This window comes from Microtus oregoni, unplaced genomic scaffold, assembly GCF_018167655.1.
Source record: "Microtus oregoni isolate MIOR12 unplaced genomic scaffold, Mior012 000002F_ref0000024, whole genome shotgun sequence".
NCBI classification, from domain to species: Eukaryota; Metazoa; Chordata; class Mammalia; order Rodentia; family Cricetidae; genus Microtus; species Microtus oregoni.
In genome coordinates, this window is record NW_024543061.1 from 667,870 (window position 1) to 692,118 (window position 24,249).

At 42.9% G+C, this 24,249-nt stretch overlaps 1 protein-coding gene across 3 annotated transcripts in view; it reads left to right on the forward strand.

Moving 5' to 3' along the window:
* The window catches only part of LOC121434341 (broad substrate specificity ATP-binding cassette transporter ABCG2), a 99,458-nt gene that overhangs the window by 39,733 nt on the left and 35,476 nt on the right, over positions 1-24,249 (forward strand). The window contains exon 1 of one of the 3 annotated variants that reach the window (XM_041633201.1): positions 7,255-7,395. The exons of 1 other annotated variant lie outside the window; for it this stretch is intronic. The gene's annotated coding sequence lies outside the window, so the exon portion shown is untranslated. Of the gene's footprint in view, positions 1-7,254; positions 7,396-10,611; positions 10,802-24,249 lie in introns of those variants that run through there. One more of the 3 variants, XM_041633210.1, reaches the window with a different exon arrangement.

Below are 24,249 nucleotides of genomic sequence, written 5' to 3' on the forward strand. Positions count from 1 at the left end.
TAACATCACTGAGATTCCACAGGCTCAGTCTTCTAGATGGATTCTACTTCAGATTCAGTTGGGAGTCCATATCTTTGAAACATTTGACCGAATGGCTAAAAGTTCCCACGGCTCCATTCCTAGGCTCCATTCATTTGTTACAGTGGCTAAGCTGAGTCAAGGAAACGAATACACATCCAGATGAAGAGATACATATCAAGTGATATCTGGGGTGCGCCACTCACTCAGCACACAGATGAGATCTCTTTGTGTCCAGCTGTCCTGAAGCTCTGGACCATGCCGTCTTGTGTTTCCGTGGAGACTTGATTGCATAGGCACAACTGAGGCATGAACAACTGTGCGGATGAAAGCAAATGACCACACTTTCAGGAAGATGCTTCAACATCAGGGAAAAGTCTTAGTTACCATCCCTTCAGTTCAACTTTCTCTTTTCCCTAATTAAAACATTACCTCGGACCAGCGAGATGGCTCAGCAGCCCTTACTATCTAAGCCAAATAACCTGAATTCGACTGCCTGGACCCACACGGTGGAAGGAAAGGACTGACTCCTTTAACTTGTCCTCTGATCCTCTCTGTGTGCACTGTGGCACCTGTGTATGTACACACACACACACACACACACACACACACAATTTAATTGAAAAGGAAAAGAACCTGTAGCTCAGCTGGTAGATGCCCGCCCACCTTCTCCATTGCCACATAAACCTGGGTGAGGTGCGTGTCTGTAATCTCAATACTTGGAAAGGTGGAAGTAGAGCGATCAGAAGTTCAAAGTAATACTGTGGCTATATGCAAGTTTGAGGCCAGCCTGGGCTGTGTGCCTGAGACCTGTCTCAAACTAGAAAATAAAAAGGAAAACAAAACAGAGCAGTGTTTAGACAGCTCAGTGTTAAAAGAAGCTCCAAAACCTAAGGACTTGAATTTTATCTTTACTGTGGAAGCAAACCGCTGTGGATGCATAGAACTGATTCCTAAATGCTGTCCTCTGACCTCCTTGCAAGTACCCACCTGTTCTCAGGTATGCAGTTTAATAAAATTAAACTAAAAACAAACAAAACAAATACCACTTAACTCTATGAAGAGACACCTGACTCATTTCCCTTCTGGCACAGTTTACATAATGCCAGACAAGTGCTGTAACAGACATATTGTAGTTTCAGCCTCACAGGAGGCCGAGGGAATAGCACCGTGGTAGCGACATTGGTGTGTTAAGGCCCTGGATTTGAGCCTTAGCATCTCTGTCTCTCCCTGTCTCTGTCCGTCTGTCTCTCTCTCTCACACACACACACACAGTTTTTTTTTTTCTCATTTCACTTCTATTTTGCTTGCTCCATCACTTTCCCAATAATATAACGACATTATAGGGCAATGAACTTAAAAGGGACAAAGGCTCCTGGTTGTGGTTTCCAGTCCAAGGTTACTTGGTCTTGGTACCTTTTGCCCTGTCGTGAGACATCATTGTGGAAGGGTGTGGAAGAGGAGGACGTTTTCCTTTTGGCGTCTGTAAATCAAGGAAACAGGGAGGGGCTAGGTCCCCGTTCAAGGACATGACCTGATAATCTAAGTGCATTCTTAGGTCACACATCTTAATGTTTCTGCTGTTACTTGATAGAACCAAACTGAGGGCCAAGCCTTTAACGTGTGAGCCACATTCCTGATCCCACAAGGTAGCACTAAGGGACCCGATTCAGCTCTGCCTTTCTTTTTCATAGCTTAACCTCTTAGTCTGCTAACATGTTCTGGCAGATCTATATATCTATGCCAAATTAAAGAAATACGGTCTGTAATTCCCAGGATAGCCTCTAGATATACATCCCCCACCTCCCCCTGGTACCATACTTCCTTTAGCAGTAAAACTTTTGGGAGAATTTAAATCGCCCCCATTGAGACCCGTCTCAAAATCATAAAACAAATTTGTCATCACTTAGACCATTATAGGAAACTTTTACCAAGTACATCAGTGTGTGAGAGCTGTAGGCCACTTCCTGCTGCCTGGCTCCCGGCTAGCTTTACACCCAAAATAAGAACACACACATTATATTCATTTAAACACTGCCTGACTCATTATCTCTAGTTCCTTATTGGCTAACTATCACATCTTGATTAACCCATTTCTCTTAATGTGTGTAGTACCACGAAGTGGTGGCTTACCGGGAAAGATTCAGCATGGCCGCTGGCTCCATGGCATCTGACCCATTTCCCTTCTTCCCAGCATTCTGTTCTGTCTTCCCTGCCTACCTATGTTCTGACCTATGAGGCCAAGCAGTTTTCTTTATTAATTAACCAATGAAGCAACAGATAGATAGAAGACACTCCTACATCACATCAGGAGTCTCTGAAAGCTATAAATAAAAACATGGGAGAAATATTGTGCATATAATCCATCTTTCAGTCCTTTGTTAAGTTGGAGTGATGCTGAAGACAAATATACTTGCATACAATATTAATATCAAATGCTCTCAGTCCTGTGAGAAGCCCTGTTGGAAACCTGGATCCTGGGAAGTCTGGCACAGTCACCCCTCACTCCCTTTGGAACCTATGACATTCATCACGTTGAAATCCTCTCACAGAACAGTTTGGTTGCTGGTCTGTGTCCTCCTGATGAACATGGTAGCATCCTGTGAAGTGCTTGCTGGCCTAGAGGCCCTTACAAAGTATGTGGTTGGTGATTGATATGCTCCTGCTGATGTAGGGAGCAGGTGCTTTCCTTGCCTAGAGAGGGCTGAGATTGCTTGTTACAAGAAATTTCAGTTTACAATCTGAAGACCAGCATACAGACAAAAAATGAAAAATACAATATAGCCGAGGTCATGAGAAACAATTGAATAACTGTGTTTTTAAGATGTAATGACGTTCTCCAGAGGAGTCCCTGTGTCTTCTTCCATAACTGCTGGTCAGGTCAGTAGGCCTCCTTATGAATAGCTTGCTCAGCATTGGAAATATTCGTTTGATGTAGATAACAGATGTTTCTCTTGCCTAATTTTTGGCCCTTTGTTTTCTGAGTTAGGCTCCCTTACTGAGTTCTAACTCAGAAAAGTTTCTTTATCCCTTCCCTACTTCTTTAAACAAATTTTTAGTTTAATTTTCATTTATGTGTTTGAATATTTTGCATGTATGTATGTATTATGTATGTGGACCAGGTGCATGTCTGATGCCCTGAGAGTTCAGAAGAGGGTGTCAGGTCCCTTGGAATTCTGTATGGCTGTTAGGCAACCAGTGCTCTCAACTACTAAGCCATCTCTCCAACCCCTTCTTTCCCCACTCTTTCAATCTCTTATGCCCTGGACCTAGAGGAAATCTTAAATCTCCTTGCTAATAGAATCATTAGGGTGACGGCTACCAGGGCCCAGGCTTGGCCAATAATCAATGAAAGAAACAAGTAAGAGCGAAAGCAGAGAAAGAAAGTTTACTCAATATGTCCATCTTTATCTTAGGAAAGATAAAGAACAAACAGACTGCCCCCCAAGTTCTATCCTCGGGGTCCTGGCATGAAGATTAGATGTGAATGGAAGGGGGAAAGGTAAGCAAACCAAGCAGTCCTGGCCAAGTGTAGCCCATCACTGGCCCATCACCGTCTGGGATCCAGACTCTCCCAGGGTCTGATAAGGGAGAACTGCGTGCAGTCTTTGTGCTCCTTAGGGTGGTGCCAGGCTTCAGCCTCTTCCTGCTCCCAGAATGAGATTCCTGAGGAAATTCCAATTTCTTGGGGACCATTGTTTAAACAACAGTCTGACAGCCAAAGGGAGTGGCCCTCGCTTCTCCTTAGAATATCTTCATTCCTGCCAGGATGGTTACATGCTCATCCTGACAGATGGAAACACTCACTGTCTTGAGTTCTTCCTCTCCCCCATGGGGGGACATACAGGTGTCCAATGCAGAGCCTGGCTGTTATTTTACCTCCAAAAAGCAGAACATTTCCACTTCCCTCCTGATAGGTGCATTGCTCTCCATCTTCCTGAACTGTCCTTTCCTCTAACTCCAATGACGTCATCCTTGAGCTCCCTCCTGAGTCCATGTTTAAATTATTTTATTAACAACACCAGGACATGGAAAGGTAACTGTGGGAGAGGGGAAGTAGTATGTTTATCCAGCCAGAGTAGCTGTTGAATTCCAAAGGACAGCAACCCACACAGTATCAGGGATGAAATTTACCCAAACTTGTTTCTTAATGAGAACTACAATTTCTCCTGTTTAAAATATTTTGCTGCTCATCTGACCCTTTTAGATGCCAATCATGAACTTCGTTTCTTCAAATAAAAATTTGCAAGTTTCTGAGAATAATTGAAGGGGAGGCAGAGAGATGACTCAGCAGTTAAGACTGCATACTGTTTTTGCAGAAGACAAGAGGTCCATTCCCAGCACCCATAGAACGTTCCTCAAAGCCAGCTTCAGCAGGATCAGCTCCTGGAAGTCCTCAGGCACTGGTGCTAACATCCACATACCGTCTCCACCCCTACCACAAACACATAAAAAAAAAAATAAAAACATAAAATAAAAATTAAAAACATTCCTAAGATATCCAACAATAGTTTGGGATTTTCAGTTTGAGCACAAAACAACGCAATGATTAAACAAACAACCAAACAGAACAGAAAAGAAAGACTGTGCCTGTATTCTCAGGGGCCTGAGATTAGCGGTGCAGTGTGGAGAACAGTTTTGCTACTGGCCTCAAATGAGGCTGTTGTTCAGTAGCTAGGGGGCCATCGCCAGGCTCTGAGGCCATTGAGGTCCTGGTTGACTTTGAAACCACCTCCCATTTCCTTGTTTCACCTAGAAAAGTTAACATCAGCTCTGTTATCACCTGTCACTCCTTGGAATTGAAAATAGCGTATGAAAAGATGGGGATTCATGGTTTTGTTGATGCCTATTGAGGCAAAGTTACTTCAAAAGAACGGAGTATCTCTGGCCTTGGGATGTGGCATTCTGGTCTGCTCCAGAGATTAGATCATTACCCACTATTATCTCCTTCCTTAAAAGTTAATCCAGGTGGATTTATCAACCATTCCTCCACGTATCCTTCACTCTGCCAAGTAGAGAGGAGGGGTCATTGTTCCCTTTAGGAGACAATGTACACCAATAGCTTCTCTTGGGTTCTCTCAGGGGTCTCCAGCTCAGCTGCACAGTGCCAAGCCTCAGCTGCTCTCCATGAGCAGACCTTCCCTCCCCTCCAGTGCAGTCCCTAACAGAGCTTCATTCTTGCTAACACTGTTGAACTTCCCCCTTACTTCATTCTTTTTCTTTCGGATGCTGGCAAAGTCCAAGTATGCTTTTCCAGACACCTTGGGTCTCCCTCCATTCTGCTTAATGACCTCCAGTGAAAATGGAGTGACTTTCTCTTCCTTGTCTATCTTCCTCCTATCCACAGACACCATGGCTTCAGCTTGCCTTCCCCGTTAGTAGTTATCCTGTCTAGATAGAGTCATGATTGGGAAGCTCAGGGGGAAGTTCAAAGAGGCTGTTGGGGCCCTTTACTACTTTGAATTAAGAATCTATGGTTCTCATCAGCTGGGGCTGAAAAATCAGCCGTGATTAACAGGATACTAGAACCACTGAATGAAATCTTTGCTTTACTGAGACAGTTGATGCTGGTCAGCTGGAGCTAAGAAATAAGAGGTGATTAAGAAGAGACCAGCATCCTCAGCTGAAATCTACTGGAAGTGTTTCCCCACTCTAGAACACAGAAGCTGTGTTCCAGAGGCAGCCAAGGTTGTACCCAGGGCGGACAGCAGAATTTGGTAGTTGACATGTTACCAGCTGGTACTGATTTTGAAAGCCTGAAAAGGCAGCTGAGGCTAGGCTCCGTGTGTCTGTGGTGGAGTTTGGGAAGAAGAGAGCGTGGGAGAAGCTATTGGTGAAAGCCCTGTTGCAGCTGAAGACCCCAGCATTCTGGAGACACCAGTACTGTGGGATGAGGCGGAAAGACAGCAGTAGCCCTAGAGTGGAGAAGACCTGAGGCCATGAGAACAGCTGTGTGTGCTATTACAAGCCGTTTAGACAAACCCAGAAGGTCATGCACGATTCTCACGTGAATCCAGAAGTCTGGCACTGAGCCTTACGTGGTTGGACTTTGGTTTTGTTTTGATCTGATTGTGACTGTGCCTGGTTCTTTCTTTTTGGAGTAAGAAAGGATTGACTCTATAGGAGCCCACAGTTAGAGACTCTGAATTAAAAAAAAAAATAAATTGTTTGAATTTGTAGATTCTGCCTGATTTTGAAGTTTGTAATGAGTTTTATATTGTCATATTTATTAATATGAGATATTGGGGAAGTAAAAAGAAAGGTTATTGTTAAATAGTGTTGTTTTGGTGTGTTAAATTTACAGTGAATCAACTGTTCGGGCTATTTTTTTTTTTCAACTTGACACAAAACTACAGTCATCTGAGAGGGCAAAGTCTCAGTTGGGAAAAGGCCTCCAGAAGATCTGGCTGTAGGGAAGCCTGTAGAACATTTTTTTTTTCTTTAATTAGTGATTGATTGGAGGGCCCAGCTCTTTGCAGGTGGGGCCACCCCTGGGTTGGTGGTCCTGGGTTCTAAAAACAAGCTGAGCAAGTCAGTAAGCAGCCCCCCTTTGTGGCTTCTGCATCAGCTCCTGCCTCCACATTCTTGTCCTGTTTGAGTTCCTACACTGATTGCTTTCAAAGATTGACTGCAGTATGGAGTCTCCCCAAGATGCTTTTGGACATGGCGTTTCAACGCAATACAAACTCTAAGACTGAAACCATAGCTGGTGCCCCTTTCAGGATCGCCTGTATGTAGAAGTTTCACCGTCATGAGAGATGAATTTGGCGTCTTCTAGTTTATCTGTCTTTTTTTCTAAGGCATTGTACATCGACCTAAGAGTAGCTCCCATCTTCTGGCATAGGATCCTTCCATTCTTGCCAGTTGCCTGATAAGGTTCTCAAACAAGAAAGGAATCAGGTATCTTTAGGAGCGAGACCCTTCCTCTCATCAGGGGAGCCATCTACCCTATCTCCATAAATCCCCAGAAAGTCCACACCAAGTCCAGCCTGCTACCATTACAGTAATTCGCCTAAACTGCATCCTCAGTATCTTGTAGTTCCTCAAATTCATATGGGCGAAGGAACTAAGAGTAGTATTTCATTCGAGGCCTCTGACCCCAGGGCAATGGCTCGCCCGGGCCTTGACCCCGGCTCCCCGCCTCCGTAGCCCACGAAGCCCCCTGCCCATGTGTGAACATCCGGCCGGTGGGACCGGCTTCTCCTGCGCGCGCTCGGCCGGGCGGCGCAAGCTGACGTCACGGCGGCGGAGCCTGGGGCGCCCGCGGACGGCGAGCAGACGCGCCAGGCGGGCGGCGGTGTGCAGGTCTGCGTGCGTGCGGGCGGGCGGGCGAGCGGATCTGGGCGGCGGGGCTGCGGCTCCACCCGGGACAGCGAGGTGAGCCGCGTGCCGGGGAGCCGGGCGAGGGGACCGGGCGAGCGTGGGGTGTGTGTGTGTGTGTGGAAGTGAGCAGGGAATCCGAACTGGTTCGGTCATTTCGCCAGACACTTGTGCGGTGCGGTGATAGTGGGGCTGCGGTAGCGGGCGGGAGGAGAAAGTCCAACCCCTGTGTGCTCCCACTGTTTGAAGACGATCATTGGTCTTGGATGGAAGGAGTAAACTTGAGGAGTGAGAGTCAGTACCACAAGTGGGGAAGTTTTCAAGGGGACTGAACAGCTTGTTGCTAATCCCACCCCCGGAACCTAAGTTTTGTCAGTTTTAGGTGTCTTGATACTGGGCTCCCTTTCGGATGTTTCTATGACTAGTTAAGTCTTTTATTGCTATTTTTTTTTTTTGCCTTTGCTTTACATTTTGCTCTTTGGCAGTTTCATATGTGTATGGAATGCATTCCGATTACTCTTCAGTTTTCTCTTTTTATTTTTTTCAGGGTAGGGTTTTTTCTGTCTTTCTCAGGTTGGCTGGGAACTTGAGGTCATATAATTCTCCCGCCTCAGCAGAGAACTATTACCGGGCGCTGTCACACCAAGCTCTTGATTTTTAATAATTAACTTTAAAAAAATAACCAACTTATTGCAATAGGTACTAAATAGGTGCGAAAGTTTTTGTGGATATCTGAGTCTTTGCTTTTCAGCCATTCTCCAATCGCAGGGAAGCTGCGAGAATATCAGATTTTGAGCTCATAGTTAATTTCCATATTAAGACAAAAGACATAGTTAGGGAATGATATTCAAGAGTGGTAATAAAGGAGCCGAGCGGTGGTGACACGTTTAGGCAGAGTCAGATTTCTATGAGTTCTAGGCCAGCCTGGTCTACAAAGTGAGTTCCAGGACAGCTAGGGCTGTTACACAGAGAAACCCTATCCTCCCCCCCCCATATCAAAAATAAAAAAAAATTAAAATGGATATGAGTAGATATGGATAGACCAAAATTATTTCTCCTGGTCCAGTAATAATTAATCTCAGCGAGTATGTTCATTTTCTCAGGAAGGGCAAATGCAATCTTGGCAAGATTTAGAGACCCCATAGAACATGGATTGACCCTCTGGATCTGAGCCTGGGGATATGGCTAGGAATTAGTTTTAGGTAACATCAGGTAATTAAACTGTCCTATATTCTTCGAGTTATCCTACAGGTGAAAAATTAAATTTTTAGAAAGAAACAACCTTTGTGACTTCTCTCTGAAGGGATTCTAGCTGAATGTCTTACAGAAAGAGGAAGACTCCCCAAGGGCTCGGTGAACCTAAGCTGTCCTTAACACATGGTGCTTCCTTGCCCACCATGACTACACTGTAGGCTGGAGACGAGGAGGAATGGAAAGTAAGGGACAGCAGAGTTATCTTAAAGGAAGAAGAAAACATTTCACCTTCCGTGAGCCGTTCCACTAGTTTGACTTAACATCCTAGCCTTGGGATGATTAGAAGGAGTGCACTTCAGTGTGCCCTAGAGGCTTCCTGTGTGCAAGTGCGCTGCACACCACCCCTGCCTACGCTCAAGCGGCTGAGCGGGCATTTTAACGAGAGTTGCAGGAGAAAAAGACGACTACACTTTTATCAGTGTTCACCAGTCCGTCCCTCTCGCTCCTTATCTTACTGTTTCTCCTCCCATTCTTTTCCCTCCATCCTTTTCCCACCCTCAGCCTGACCTGTGTGGGGGAGGGCAGAGGATAATCTCAGGTGTCCTTTCGGAGGCCACCCACGTCTCCTTGTGTTTCCATGAGGCTCTCTCAGTAGTCTCAAGCTCACCCAGTAGGCTTGGCTGCCTTATCAATTGGCACCAGGGATACCCATTCCCCGCCTGTTGCTGCCTCCCCAGCACTGGAATTACAAGGCAGATCTGAATGCTGACAAGTACTCTACTGACGGAGCTATCTCCGTGGTCCAGGAATGGATATTTTCTATAGATCCTGCAGGTCCTTAGTAGCTCACTGTAAAGGCACGTAGGGAGAGGAGACTGTATGAGTTGATGGGGAGACAGACTGAACGTGGGTCTATAAACTATGCCGTTCCTTTTCTCCCATTAAATAAGTTGCTTCTTGAGGCCAGCGAGCCCAGGCGCTAGGATGATCCATATTTTACTTAAGGGACCCTGAATGGGTTCCTGTATGGGTCAGTTGAAGTTTCAGGAAAGTAGTTCGCTGGGCTGTGGACATTTAGTACTTTTGTCTGACCTGTCAGTGCTAAATGAGGTAGTTGTGTAAGCTTTTATACTATGTAAGTATTAAACAAATGGAGTCACGCACGACCTGGGAAGAGGTTCAAGTGCTAGGGACCCAATTCTGGCAGACCAGCAGCTCATATTCTCTCTTGCTAAGTTAAGCTCATAGTTGTGATGCTCAAAGGAGACAGCATGATGTTTAGAAACTGTAAAATATTGTGTTTATCTGTAAATCACAGTGTATAAAATACTATATTAAATTTAATTTAAAATTGCAGTCAATATGAAACATAGCTTTTCTGTACTGATTACAATCTGCTGTATGTCTTATATCATGTACAGCATATTTTAGTTCACGTTATCCACATTTCAAGTCACTCATAGTTCGTGGTACCATTCTATATAACACAGCTCTAGGGGCATTACATTGGTACATTGATAGAAGTTAACTTAGGTTGGCTTTTTGCTGTAAAATTTATTTGTACTTTCAGCCTCTTGCTTTTAATCACTAACAGTTTGTTTCTAAAAGTTATTCTTTTACACACAGAAAGAATGCAGTTACAGGAAGAGTAGAAACCAAGGAAGTAAGAGTTCCCCATTATTTCAGAGTGTGCCCTCAGTGGTAGGGAAGTTTAAGAGACCCTGCTCTTAGTTTTGCGAACCTGTGGTCTGAGTTAGATTTATAATCTCTCTTACCCTTGACTCCTGTTACATAACATGGGAAATGTTGTTACTATGATAAAAAATATTTATTTGATCCTTGCCCCATCTTGATCAGAGACCTCTAGGAATTCTTAGTATCTTTTTGAGATTTTCTGTCTTTTGCTGTGCGTAATGATTCATCTCTGAGTTACACCCCCAGCCCCAACCAGAGTGGCTAGTTTGTCTACACTGCAGTTTACGTGAGTGATGTGGCCTAGGGTGGGGCTCCTCGGCAGCCTTTGGACGGGATTGACCTCAGAAAGGCCTAGTGATGAGGAGTGAGGACCTTTAGCTCCACCTGTGAACCTCTGGAAAGGGAGGAAGGGGTTGGTGGTTCAGCTCTATAAAACTTGTTAAGCAGGAATTGCTGAACAGAAAGCTTCAGTTACCAGGTGAAAGCCCTGACCCTCGGGGAAGGGGCCCTCTTAGCTCTGCGGGATCAAAGCTAGAAGCCGGCTCGCTGAGGACCCTGACTGACATCTCTGAGAGTAGGTATTTTTCTTGTCGTTCATCTTGTCCTTTATGACAACTATCCTTTTGTTTTATTTTGTGCTTTTTGAGCCGGGGTCTCACTTTGTTGCTGTTGTTTGCCTGCTTGCTATTTGTAGACCAGGCTGGCCTTGAACTTTCAGTCCCTCTGTTAGTCCTCTGCCTCCCAGGTTTGTAGATAAACACTACCTGCGCTGCCATCAGTGTCTTTTGTTAAAGTCTGTTTAACTTAAATGTCTCCCTGCATTCTGCGAGCTTACCTATCCAACCCAAGAGAGGCTAAGGGAAGTATGACGATAACCTGTTTGAAGTACAGGTGACAGCCTACTATGGATTGGATGGCTGAAATCAAGGCTGATGACTGAGTATATAGAACACAGCTGAGTTATTGGATGCCAAAGCTGCAGTCCACTGCAGAGTTCCCTGGTGTATGGGCCTGTCTCTAACGCAGTTACAGCAATGTTCATTTTGTGAGAGTGTAGTAAAAGAGAAGCCACCTATCTTATATGTCCAATTACCACCTATGATAAATATTCCAAGTAAAATATGCACTTCAGAAATGACAGAGCGGCAGGCTGCTTTTAGTTGAAACCTAGCAGCGTCACTTGTTGTGACCCTCAAACCTAAACTAAAAGTAGAATTTATTTGGCACGTGTGGTGCTGACTTACACACCGAATAAGTGGCCTCCTTAGGCGGTGGATCCATTCCAATAGAGACACTTTTTGGCCACTTAGTTGATTTCCCTAAATCTATAAACAAGTCATTGTGTCTTGGTTTCCAGCTATAGATACAGATCTCCCTTCCTCCGGGACGTGTGCTCAATCTTGGTCACCTGTGGTGGAAAAAGTAATTATCCCCCAGAGCGATAAAAACTTCCCCTTCATAGCTGCTTTACTCTAAGAGATTATTCAAGTGGCTTGAGGTTTCAACAACAGAAACAGTTGCCTTTCCTTTCTTTATTCTTTACTGTGAGAGTGAAAAGGGCTGCGATGAGCTGCCAGGTTTCCTCTCCCTGTCTGGGTCAGAGGTTTTCCCTGAACATTGGTTGGATTCCAGGAGGGGCTCATGACATCATCTCAGCTTTAGCTAATCAGATGCTGAAGCTTCAGGAAATGGTTTTGCGTGTGTGTGTGTGTGTGTGTGTGTGTGTGTGTGTGTGTGTATATATATATATTTGTAAAACAGTACTTTGCAAAAATACAACCTTGACTGATTTTGTACAGATTCAAATTTAAAATATCTTCAAGCTCAGAGATTATGCTTTCAAGAAAAAAGATTTTCCTTTCAATGCAGTCATTGCAGAATGTTGTTCATTTTCTTATTTGTCTTAATTTTGAAACATTTGTCGACTTACTAAAGTTGCAATAACAATACAACAGTCTAGTCCAGAGCAGCCTGCTGATGGGACTCGTCATTTAACGTTAGTACAGTACTGTATGCTGGTCATTGCGTACTCTGTCTCCCTTTCTCTGGCCATTCATCCCTGTCATCTAGGATCATCTGAGTTTGCCACATTATAGCAGACTGCTATATATTTAGTTTCTACTGATATATATGTGTATACACACACACACCAGTTCCAGTATATAAAGCAAGCCTTAATTTCTTCATGATCTTGACACCAGAAAAAATACTAGTCCATTAATATGTACATTGCACCTCCTTTGTGTGTGATACTTTCTCATGACTGGGTTGGCACTCTGTTTTGGGGAAGAGCAACATCATAAAAGTAAAGTGCATGCCTAAGTACATTCTGTGAGCATCCTGCGGTATGAGTGACAGGTGCATCTTACTGATGACAGTCACTTTGGTGAAGGGTTTCACTTTTCCCTTTGTAAATAAGGTCTGCCTTCGGAGACACACGTGAACTGTATATTCTGTTTCATTCTGGACTTCTCAGTGATTTTGGCGTATAGTTGTAGAACATATTGTACGTTACAGTTGTTTTCTTGATACATTTTAAAAGGAGTTTCATGCCTGTATTTCTAATTTTTTTTTTTTTCTCGAAGGGGCAGCTAGCTGTGCCTTTCCTTCACTTAGCTCTTTGTGTCAGTGCTGACTTACGGAATTTTATTTTGTATGTTGGGCCGTAATCCACTATTATCCCTATTTGATTTGCTGCTCAAATTGTCCCTGCTTTTGATGCAAGATTTGATGCTATGCTCTTTTTATATATTCACCTCTACCATCATTTTTGGAAGTATTTCCTTCTCTGGTATTGCACAAATTTATAGGCTAATGTGGCAAACCTGGCACTCTGGTTATGTTTATTTACCATGATATTAAAAACTGAGTTTGTCCTTGGTACCAGGTATCCTCTGAGACTGTGTTTTATGGTGACTAGAATCCAGGGTGTCCAGCCGTGTCTCTGTGTAGGTTAGTAGGGATCTCCCTCTGTGTGATCTCCACACAGACACCTCCACTAGATAAGACCTGATCATAGTCGTCAGTGCGGACTCCCTCTTGAGAGTCCAAAAGGGAGACTGAGAAAGAGAAAAAAGCTGCAAGAGTTAGAAGTTTAAGTGAATGCCCAGTTTTTAAATCAAATATTGACCTAATAAACATTTTAAACATGTAATCCATATGTTAGCTTCTGTTTATTAGACTCTGGGAAGGAACCAGGGATATTTTGTTAGCTGAGTAGCTTCATTAAGCTGTGTACCGACTAATAATTGAATGGTTATGAAAGGAAGTTCCGTAGAGACTGACATTTTCAAAGTGTCCTTACATAAATTACAAAGCTTTTTCCTCTTTAGTGTTATCCTGGGACAAGTCTTTAATCTTGCTACTTCCTTCTCAAAATAAAAGTCCTTGGCAATATTTTTATTTCCTGTGCCCCCCCCCCCCCCTTAAGTTTAAAACAGAATGTAGCATGCACAGAATTTGAGACAGGCTCCCTCTATGTTTTTAACCTGTTGGTTGAATCTAGAGTAGTGAAGTGTTCAGTTAAATTTCAAATAATTCTTTACTCTGCTCCTTTTAGCCGTGGAACAGTACCATAGTGATGCACGGCCTGTAGAAAGCACTGGAAACCAGAATTGGGAAACATGCAGGCTTTTTCCTTCAAAGGAGGGAAATGATGTCTGTTCACCCCAAAAACTGGAGTGGGTGTTGTTCAAACCTGGTGATCCTTTGCTATCCTACAGAGTCAGCCTTCACCCGATTCCAGATTCCACAATCCCCTCAGCAATCCTCTCAGTCAGTAGAACCCATCTTCCCGCTAGGTACAAACCCTCCGCCCCAGACCCTTACCACGAGCGCTGTTTATGCCAACAGAACGCATTCTTACGGTAATGGTCACGGGTGCTTTGTTGAAGAGATGCACTTTGCAAGGGAATTTTGATGCAACCAACTCAAAAGTTTTGTTGTGATATTTGTCCCGTGGAAACTTCCCCCAAAGTTTTTCTGTGTTTAAATGTGTAGGAAAAATAAACTGATAAGACTTCAGAAGCTTTAACCCAGCACTGACTAAAGTCGTACTGACCTGAGTTTCGTTCTTAATCTCACCCTGATCATTTCCTGCCTAAGGCTTGAAGGGTCCCCCCACCATGCATTACTGGATTTGAGATGATGTGCACCTGGATTAGCGGCTTCTCCTGTTATAATTACAGGTATCATGTATAGCGCCCGCCTGTACCACGTGACTGTATGGTACTACTCCTGTATTGCGGTGCCTGCACTACAGGACCATTCGTGAGCCTCGGGCAAGGGGCAGGAGATTGAAACACACAAAGACACATACAGACAGCACAGACAGAGACATACACCTCTAGTCACTGGTAAAGAAGCCCTTTATTGAATAGTACCATGGAGGCTTATTTACCCAACACCAGCAGGTGAAAACCTCATCTCCTGATCCTCCTGATCCTCAATCAAGGAAAAGGCAACACGTGCTCAGGAAGCAGAGCTGGACACAGCTTTCAGAAGCTCAAATCAGAAGGCCAAGTAAAGGTCACTAACGGGGGAGAGCAGCTGGAGGCCAGGGCTCCAAACGGTCCCAACAATTATGATTTTTGTGGAACATACACCTGACATAAAATACATTTACTGCTCTAGGCTTCATAATTTAGAAACCAGCGCTGCTGTAGACTTCTGCTTTTTTGTTTATGTTTATTGACATCTGATTATGATTACATTTATTGAGTTATGAACTGGAAGTGAACAGGAATAAGGACCTTAATGTGGTAGATGTGTGTTAGATGCATATTAGACTCTTGAGGAAGGACTGGGTGGTGGTAGACCCTGTGTTGGGTAGCCTCCTGTAAAATCCTGATTCAGAAATTCAGCTTCATTGTTTGCCTGGTTCTCTTATTTTTTGCTGTGGATCTCAGGGTCTAAAATTCTGCGATCACCCCGCTTTCACTGCTGCCCATCTTCCCCCGACGCCATAGGGGTAGAGGTCTCAGATGGTGACCTGTAGGATTTCTCCTTACCCTTCACAAATCTGAAGCTAAGTTTCTTCATTTGTGTTATTTTGATTGTAGTTTAGTAATAACGACTATAATATTTCTCATGGAGCTTCAACATTTCATTCTTGCCATGATTTTAATACCTGTAACACATTGTGAGTCTTTTATTTATAGGAATCCTTGAGACTAGGGCATGAGAAGATCTGAAGGATCCAAAGTAATTGACATTGTTAGGTTCCTTTTTTTTAGTAGCTATAATCTGCTGGCAAAATCAACTTATGGAATTATGACTTATATTTTTAATTTTGTCTTTTTGAGACAGTGTCTCCTGGAGCACATCTGGTTGTGAACTAAGCAGTAGAGGGTGGTCTTGAACTACTGATCCTCCTTCCTCTCCCTCCCGAGAGCTGGGATTGTATGTATGTCACAGCCTGGCTTTTGTTGCTTGTTTTTATGCTAGAGTCCCATTGTACCCTCAGACTCTCCTTTCGGTTGATGAACTCCTGTGGGCCACCATCTCTTGCTCACAAATACAACCTTTAGAATTTATGTTTTTATGGAAGCTTTAGTACATTTATCATCTGTTTATTATTTAGTGTGTGGGTGTGTGCGTGTGGGTGTGCCTATGGGTGCACGTACTCTCGTTCGTGTGTAGAGGTCAGATGACAGCTTCTAGGAGTTGGTTCTCTCTTGTTGTTCATTCCGGGGAATGAACTCAGGGCATGTGGCGAAGTGGCGAGTGCATTTAACTGCCGAGGCTGACTTCTAGAGAGTGTGGGTCTGCAGTGTAATCTAAAGGGTAAAGAATTTAGCAAGAACGTCTTGCTCTGTGACCTCGGCTAAGTTGTTAAAGCCGTAACTCAAATACTTGTACCTGTAATAGTGACCTTTGGGATTGTAAGGAGCGCATGGGAGGATGCTGGGAAGGGTTACTGTCCTATTGGTACTGGAAATACTGAACAAAATAGTCTGGAAAGCTCTCGAATAACAAATGTGCTCCTTCACAAAGTTCTGTGGTTGCTTTTGAGAGAGCAGGTCTAGTGCTTTGGGATTTACCTCATTTGTTTTGCATGAGGAAAAACGTTTACTTCAGCAAACAGAGTTGTGAAGACAGAAGTATTTCTGTTAGGCTATCCCAACATGACTCACATTACAGATTTGTATTCTCAGCTAGAAGAATGTAGTTACCTGGGTGTTGCTTATTTTAAATTTTATGTATTCACTTGATAATTTCTAAGGAACTATAATATTGTTTTAAAACTTTTTAAACATCTGTGAGTGTGTGTGCATGTGTGTGAGTTGTGTGCATGTGTGCATGTGTGCAGGCCACAGTGACCATGGGGAGGTCAAAGGATAACTTGATGTTCGTTCTTTCCCTGCAACGTGTGGGTTCTTGGGATTGAACTTAAGTTACCAGGCAGCAACTACTCACTGAGCTGTTTCACAGCCCTATTTTGTAGTATTTAGAAACTCAGGAATAAGTTAATTTGATATAAGATAGAGAAAACTTTATGGCAGTGAGAGGGAAGGTGGAGGGAACGGGAAGAGAGGAGGGAGTGGAAATTAGGATTGGTATGTAATTAGGATTGGTTGTTGTTTTTTTTTTTTAAGAAAACCTTATGGCTTTATAAAATTGTTAATAAGTAATCTAGTAATAAAAATGTATCCTACAATGATGAATAATGTAGACTTGTCTTATCTAGTTCAGTATCATATGTAGAAATTGACTTGACATTAACTAAGTCTGAATTTCTCAGTCATGTTATCTGTTTCAATTGGTCCATATGCATCAGGTGAATGTATCTGGCAGATAGTGTTTGAGTCTCCCTTACAGTCTGTCTTCTGATTGTTTACAAAGGAAGTAGGAAGAAGCACAGGCAGTTTTTAAATAGAACATAGATTTTTGAAAACTATGATATATTCTGAGAACAGTTTCCCCCTCACACAACTCCACCCAGATCCTTCTTGCTTCCCCACCAGCCCAAATCCATCACCTTTCTTTCTCTCATTAGGAGCCAAACGGGTGTCTGAAAAATAATAATAGTAATGATAAAACTAGATAAAATAAAATAAAACAGAATAAGACAAAACAAACAAGCAGAAGAAAAGACACACACACCCACACACCACAAAAACACACACACAAAAAAAACGGAAACCATGACATATACACAAAGGACCTATAAGGTTAAAAAATAAAATAGACAAACCATTCTGAGACCAAGAACTTCCAGAATGGCCATTGAGTTTGTTGTTATGTTGGACATCTGCTACGGGGCATGGGCCTGGTCTGTATCCCCAGCGAGACTCTGTTGGAGAAAACCAAGTTTTCATTTGTGGCCGGTTATCAATTGGAGACAGCTTCTGGGTTAGGGATGGGGGATAGTGGTCAGTTCCCCTTTCAGAGTTGGGGCCCAGGTAATTTTTAATCTGATTCGGTGGTGTTTAGTTGCAAAACTAAAAACAAGTTCCTTTAAAGACTTCTATTTGTAGACTCTTTAACAGATCAAGAACAGGGTTTTTGTTAAGTCATTTCTTAAATAATTCGTTGGCTCACAGTTGCTAATTTTGAGCTCTGGTCAATGTGTAGCTGTCGCTGGTGCTTCCTGAACTCCTTAGGGTAGCTACAGCCTCAGGAGTCAGTCCCTGGCCGGCTTTGCCTGCAGTGTAGTAGAGGAAAACCCTTCTCCCTTCTCAGGTTGAGTATTTGGAGACATGTGACTTGAATTGAGAAGAACCAGATCAATGAGGGAAATTATGAATACACATTGAAAGAAAACTATACATCAAAGGCTAAAGTTTGAGTTGATGCCTATTTATTTATTTATTTATTTATTTATTTATTATTTGAGATCATACGCAACCTGACCTGAATTCCTGGGATCCTCCTGCCTAGCTAGGATTCCGGGCTGTGCTTCCTCCTCACCATTCACAATTTTCACGGTGAGATGGGGTGGGGGAGGGGTGGGGGAAACACTGTAGGTCTGGGGCCTGCTTGATGGCTCAGTGCGTGAAGCCATTTGCCTCCTCCGTGCTTGATAACCTGAGTTCAGTTCCTGGGCATACATAAGCCGCACAGGGTAGAAGGGAAAGAACTGACTCCCACAAGATGGTCTTTGACCTCCACATGAGTGGGTGTGTGCGCGCACAACACTGCACACAAATATAATGGGAGATGTGACAGTTCTGTGACAGGGTCTGTAATAGGAGTGAGCCCCACTCCCCTCCTTGCGTCTCTAGAAAGGTCTTTACTTTCAGGCCAGTAGGGGATTTGGGGACTTTGAGTGTCTTCAGCTCAAGGTTACAGTCTAACCCTGTTTGGCCTCAGGACTTAACTCCTTTTGAATGTGTCTAGGCCTCTCCTGTGAACTCTGGCCCATTTGACAATCTGCGTTATCTCTGCTGGGTATCTGCCAAGGCATTTCATTGATTGAGAAAAGGAGACAGTGGTAAGTTGGTCAGAATGTCTAACTAGAAGGAGTAAACTGGCAAAATAAGAGCTAAGGAAAATGTCCCTGTTCACAGGTTGGTAAATTGAGAGAATGTTTGGCTGGGTTAATGAGGAAGGTAAGATCACTTAGAAGAGAGGTTTAGGATGGGAAGCCAAAGCCAGACATTTCTCCTGTGGACTCTGACACTGTCCTGGCTCCCCAGTTTTCAGTTTTACAACTGTGTGTGCTGAAGGCGCTCTTACCTGTGTGCCTTGCTATGTCTAGGTGTGCTCTGGAGGCTGCAGGAAACCCCGCACCAGCATACAGCCCCTGTGGTATCTATACTGGCTGTGGACAGTACTAACATTCTGTACTTTCCCTCATCTGTAGTATATAAATAGCTATTCTTGTAATGTAAGTTTACATGGATAAAGAGAGTTGATATTTTTATAGGTATTTGTGTGTGATGGCTTACTCTTGGGAAGACTTTCTGGGAAGACAATTTTTACTTGCCTTAGCCCTCTTGCCCTCGGCTGCCCAAACTTGTGACCAGAGCCCCAAGCTCTTCTTCAGAAGAGTGAAAGTCCTCAAACATCCGGCCTCTCCTAAAGTACCATTTTTTTTCTATGTTGAAATTTGTATGTAGAGCAAATCAAGCCTTAAACTTTTCCCACTCAGCCCCGTTTTACCTGAGAAACCTTTAAATATAATACCTGGTAGGGCGTGTGGTTATATGGGTATACTAATCAACATTTACTGATGATAAAATATTAACAAAGCTATTTTGTTTTTATGTTTTGAGAATTTCATACACAGTACTGTATTTCCACTATTTTCATTCCTTCCTCTTTCTCCAGCTCCTCTTGTGCGTCTTCCCTTCTCAAATTGTAAATTTCTTTAATTATGTGTGTGCGTGCATGTACAAAACCTGCTGAATCCATTGAGTGTTGCTCCTGTGTATACATGTTTAGAGCTGACCACTGAGGATTAGACAACCTGTCTCTCAGGGGCCTTGTCCCTGGAGAACGGACTCTCCCTCTTCCAGCAGCTGTTAATTACCTGTAGCTCTTCATCTAGGGGCAGGGCCTTGTGAGATCTTTCCTCATCTACATTGGCAGGTGTTGTCGTGTAGGTCTTGTTTAGGCTACCTATTGTTGAGGTTTCATGGGTGCAGCTCCCTGTCAAATATAGAAGACACTATCTCACAGCAGACGGTAGGGTTCTCTGGCCCTTACAGTCCATCCACCCATCATTTGGGATGATGAGCCTTAGGTCTTAGAGATGCAAACAGTAAGTGCTTCAGAAAATGCAGTATCTTCAACAAATGGCATTGGAGAACAGGTTGACCATGTAGAAAAATGAAATTAAGCTAGTATCTATTACCATGCATAAAAGTCAACTCCAAGTATATCGAAGACTTTAATATGACACCTGAAGTGCTGAAACCACTGGGAGAAAACACAGGCAGTAGCTCCTAAAATAGAGGTGTAGGTAAGGACTTTCTGAATAAGTTTCCATTTGCTCAGGAATTCAGGCCAACAATTGACAAATAGGACCCTGGATCAAAGGCCTTAAACAGCTAGAAGAAAACAGCCAGTATCCTTCAAAATGCAGGTGTGGGAAAGGACTTGAATAAGAGTCTATTTGCTCAGTAATTCATGCCAACAGTTGACAAATAAGACAGAATAAAACTTAAAAATCTGTTGTACAGCGAAAGAAACACAGTTCAGTGAAGTGGAATTCCAGCATAGAGTCTTTGTCAGCTATACACCAGACAAAGAATTAGTATCCAGAATATATAAAGAGCTCTAAACCATTTAAAAGAATCAAAGAACAACCCAATTAAAGATAGGCTATGAATCAGAAGAGAGAATTTTCAGAAGAAAAAAGTAAAATGACCACGAAATACCTTTACCAGAGTTCAACATCCTTAGCAACTGGGGAAATGCAAACTAACAGCACTTTAAGATGTCATGTACTCATTTTACCCCAGGCAGAATGTCAAGACCAAGAAAAGGAATGCTGTTGAAAATGTGGGGAAAGGAGAGGCCTTTGAGATTGGTGTTATTACAAACAGGTGGAACCAACTGTGAGAGAACTCTATTTTAGAACAATTCTTTGGTATACGTAGGATTTTATCATTTATTAAAGACAAGCAAGTTTGCACCAGAATTGGGATAGATATGCTTGTTTATTTTTACGTGAACTAAATATTATCCAGGACGGTCATATTTTAATTTTATAATCTGTAGTGCTGGAAATACCACTTAATATCGATACACACAAAATATCAGTAGCATGTTCATGGCTATTTCAGAAATTGTTGAAAATTCAGTACTAATCTCAGGCCAAAATTCATATAATCATATTTTTTATGAAATTCAAGTCAACAACTCAAACAACATTTAAAAAATCAAACATTTTAGCACATATATGTTAGCACAAGATATATTTAGTAGAAGATACATTAATTAGATACTTATGGGGAATGACGATAGAAAAATAATATGGGTTTGTTTTCTATAAAAAACCATTAATGCTTCTTTTAAGAAAAGTTTTATCTATTTTATTTTATGTGTTTGGGTGTTTTTGCACAATGGTTATGTATCTGTTGCCTCAGGATACCAAAAGAGTGTGTTAGACCTGGAACTGGAATTACAGATGGTTGTGAACCTCTATGCCTGGGTCTTCTAGAGGAGCAAACCAGTGCTCTTAACCCGTGAGCCATCTCCCTGGCTCACCTTTATGTTTAAGAGTAGGAAATGTTGCACCATAATATTGCACATGTTTTGTTTTGTTTTTGCAATTCATACCGCACAGTAGTCCAGTCTAAGCCAAGCTATTGCAGGCAGCATTTGTTGCTCTTGTGCGGTGTTGGCATGCGCAATGCTGGGGGCACAGGGGTGAGGTCTGCCAGAAAAGCCAGGGACTCACTAGGAGTTTGATTTTGAACTTGAGTTTATTTATTTATTTATTTATTGCTTTTTTTTTTGAGACAGGGTTTCTTTGTAGCTTTGGTGCCCATCCCGGAACTAGCTCTTGTAGACCAGGCTGGCCTCGAAGGCCCAGAGATCCGCCTGCCTCTGCCTCCCGAGTGCTGGGATTAAAGGCGTGCGCCACCACCGCCCGGCTCTTGAGTTTATTTTTGATCATTTATTCAGATCCCCTCATTTAGGTCCAGGACTAGATATAGTGCTGAGAGCCGTCGTAGAAGATGCACACAAATAATAAACCTTTTCCTTTTGCTAATTGGGTCTTTTGTTTGTTGTTTTCTATGTATCCATGTTCATATGTGTGCCTGTACACATGCAGGCATATGTGTGGAAGCCAAAGATTAGTGTTGGATCTTGCTCAGTTGCTGTTATTGTTTTGAGACGACAGTCTTTCATAGGACTTCGAGTTTGTTGAGTTGGCTAGACTGGCTAGAAAGCCCTACGGATCCTCCTGTCTCCACCTTTCCAATGCTAGAATTACAGGCATCCCTGGCATTTTGGCCTAGTTGGTGGGGATTGAACTCAGGTCCTCATGATTTAATAGCAAACACTTTACTCATTGAGCCATATTCCCAGTTCTCATCTTACTCTTTATTCATTTGCCCATTTTTTATGTATTTATTGTATCGTGTCTCTGTGTACACGTATGCATTTGTGCACGTGTGTACCTGTGGAGGACAGAGGACAGTTGTATAATTGGTTCTTTCCTTTCTCCAGCTGTGATAAGGGGATCGAGCTCACACTGTGGAGGACAGAGGACAGCTTGTATAGTTGGTTCTTTCCTTTCTCCAGCTGTGATAAGGGGATCGAGCTCACACTGTTACACGTGGTGGCAAGTATATTTGCCACTGGAGCAACTTACTGGCCCATTTTGCTTTTCAAAGTCCCAGACTGTTACTCTTGAGCTCCGCCACTGACTTACATCCTCAGCCTATTGTTTATTCTATTCCCTGGCTCTTGAATAATGTGGATTGGTGAGAGGAAAGGCTTTCACCTTTCTTGAAACAGCCTTTAAGGAAATTTAAGGGGGGTGGTGGGGTGGCTCAGTGGTTGAGAGCACTGGTTGCTCTTCCAGGAGACTTGTAGATCTTCTCAGCACCCACATGGCAGTTCACAGCCATTTGTTTCTCCTGTTCGCGGGGATTCAGCACCTTCTTCTGTCCTCTTTGGGCACCAGGCACACATGTGGTACACAGACATGCATTCAGGCAAAATACCATGCACCTACAATTTTAATAAAATTAAGTTTTAAATAAATAAAAGAAAACTTAAGGAACCAGAGAGCTGGTTCAACAGTTAAGAGTGCCTACTGTTTTCTGGAGGACCTGATTTAGTTCCCGGCACCTGATTTTGGGCAGCTTACAAACCACCGTGTCCTCTGAGCTCCACAGGTACTCATGCACTGTGGTTCGTGCGCACAAGTGAATGCATGTGCACAGAGACACAAGACAATAAATACATAAAAAATTTCCAGCTCCAGAGGATCCAGTGTGCTCTTGCCTCTTTGGCACCTGCTCATTCACACCTACACACCCACACACAGAGATAAAAAATGTTATAAAATCTTAAAGAAGAAAAGAAAACTCAAGGTGAATACCCTTTTGCCGAAGGAGGACTCAAAGAGGATAAGGCAGATGGTCATCCAGGAGAGTCTCGCTCATGGTTAGTTGAACCCTAGAAGCTGAGGTCCTTTCTGGTGATACTCATATACACCCTCCCTCTGCAAGCATGTCTTCCCTAGCTTTCTGTAAAACTGACCCTTATTTCTGCACTTACTTCCTAAGCTTATCCCAACAGTCACCATACAACAGAGTGTTCTTTTAAAACCACGTTTAGTATTAGGAGCCTCAAGCATGTTTATTGAATATATATATGGATATATATGATTATATGTATGGATAGATTTACAAAATATTTAGAGTAAAGCTGTGCTGTCTCCATCCCTTGTGTCTTCCTTTTAATTGCTTCAGGAGAATAAAACTTTGGCTAGTTTTCACTGTTTGTTGTGTTCAGGTATTTTCCTGTACAGCTTAAGGGCCATCTACTTGAAGAGAGTGGTCAATGCTGAGGTTGGGGCATAGAAACATTATTCAGAGATTATTATGCTTTTTCTTAGTTTTGCTTTGGCACACCTTTGAATTCTTTTGTATTTATACTGATTGTTGATTTTGGAACTTCATTCTGAGATTTGAAACTCCCATCTGTTTGGGAAGATACTGTCCAGAATTTCTGTAAATATTGATTCTCCTCTGTCTTCCCTCCCCTTCCCTCCCCTCCCCAGGTCTCTGGTTAGATGTATGAGAGACTATTTTACTCCTGTCCCCACCCCACCACCCCTTTTTTTGAAGTTCTCCTTAAATCCTTCACAGTAACACTTTCATCATTTTAGAAATTTAATCCTGGATGATGTTTATAGGAACCAAAATCTTAGGAAGGAGGGGACAGCAATCAAGTAAGTCCAGCTCCCCGAGCCCTTCCTCTCCTGTGTCTGCACTGATAAACTTTACACAGAAATCAAACTCATGAAAAATAAGCAAAAAGAAAGTTCTTCATGAATCCGTGTTCTTGCAACATGAACACTAATTTTATTGAATGTCTTGTTAAGTCTGTTTC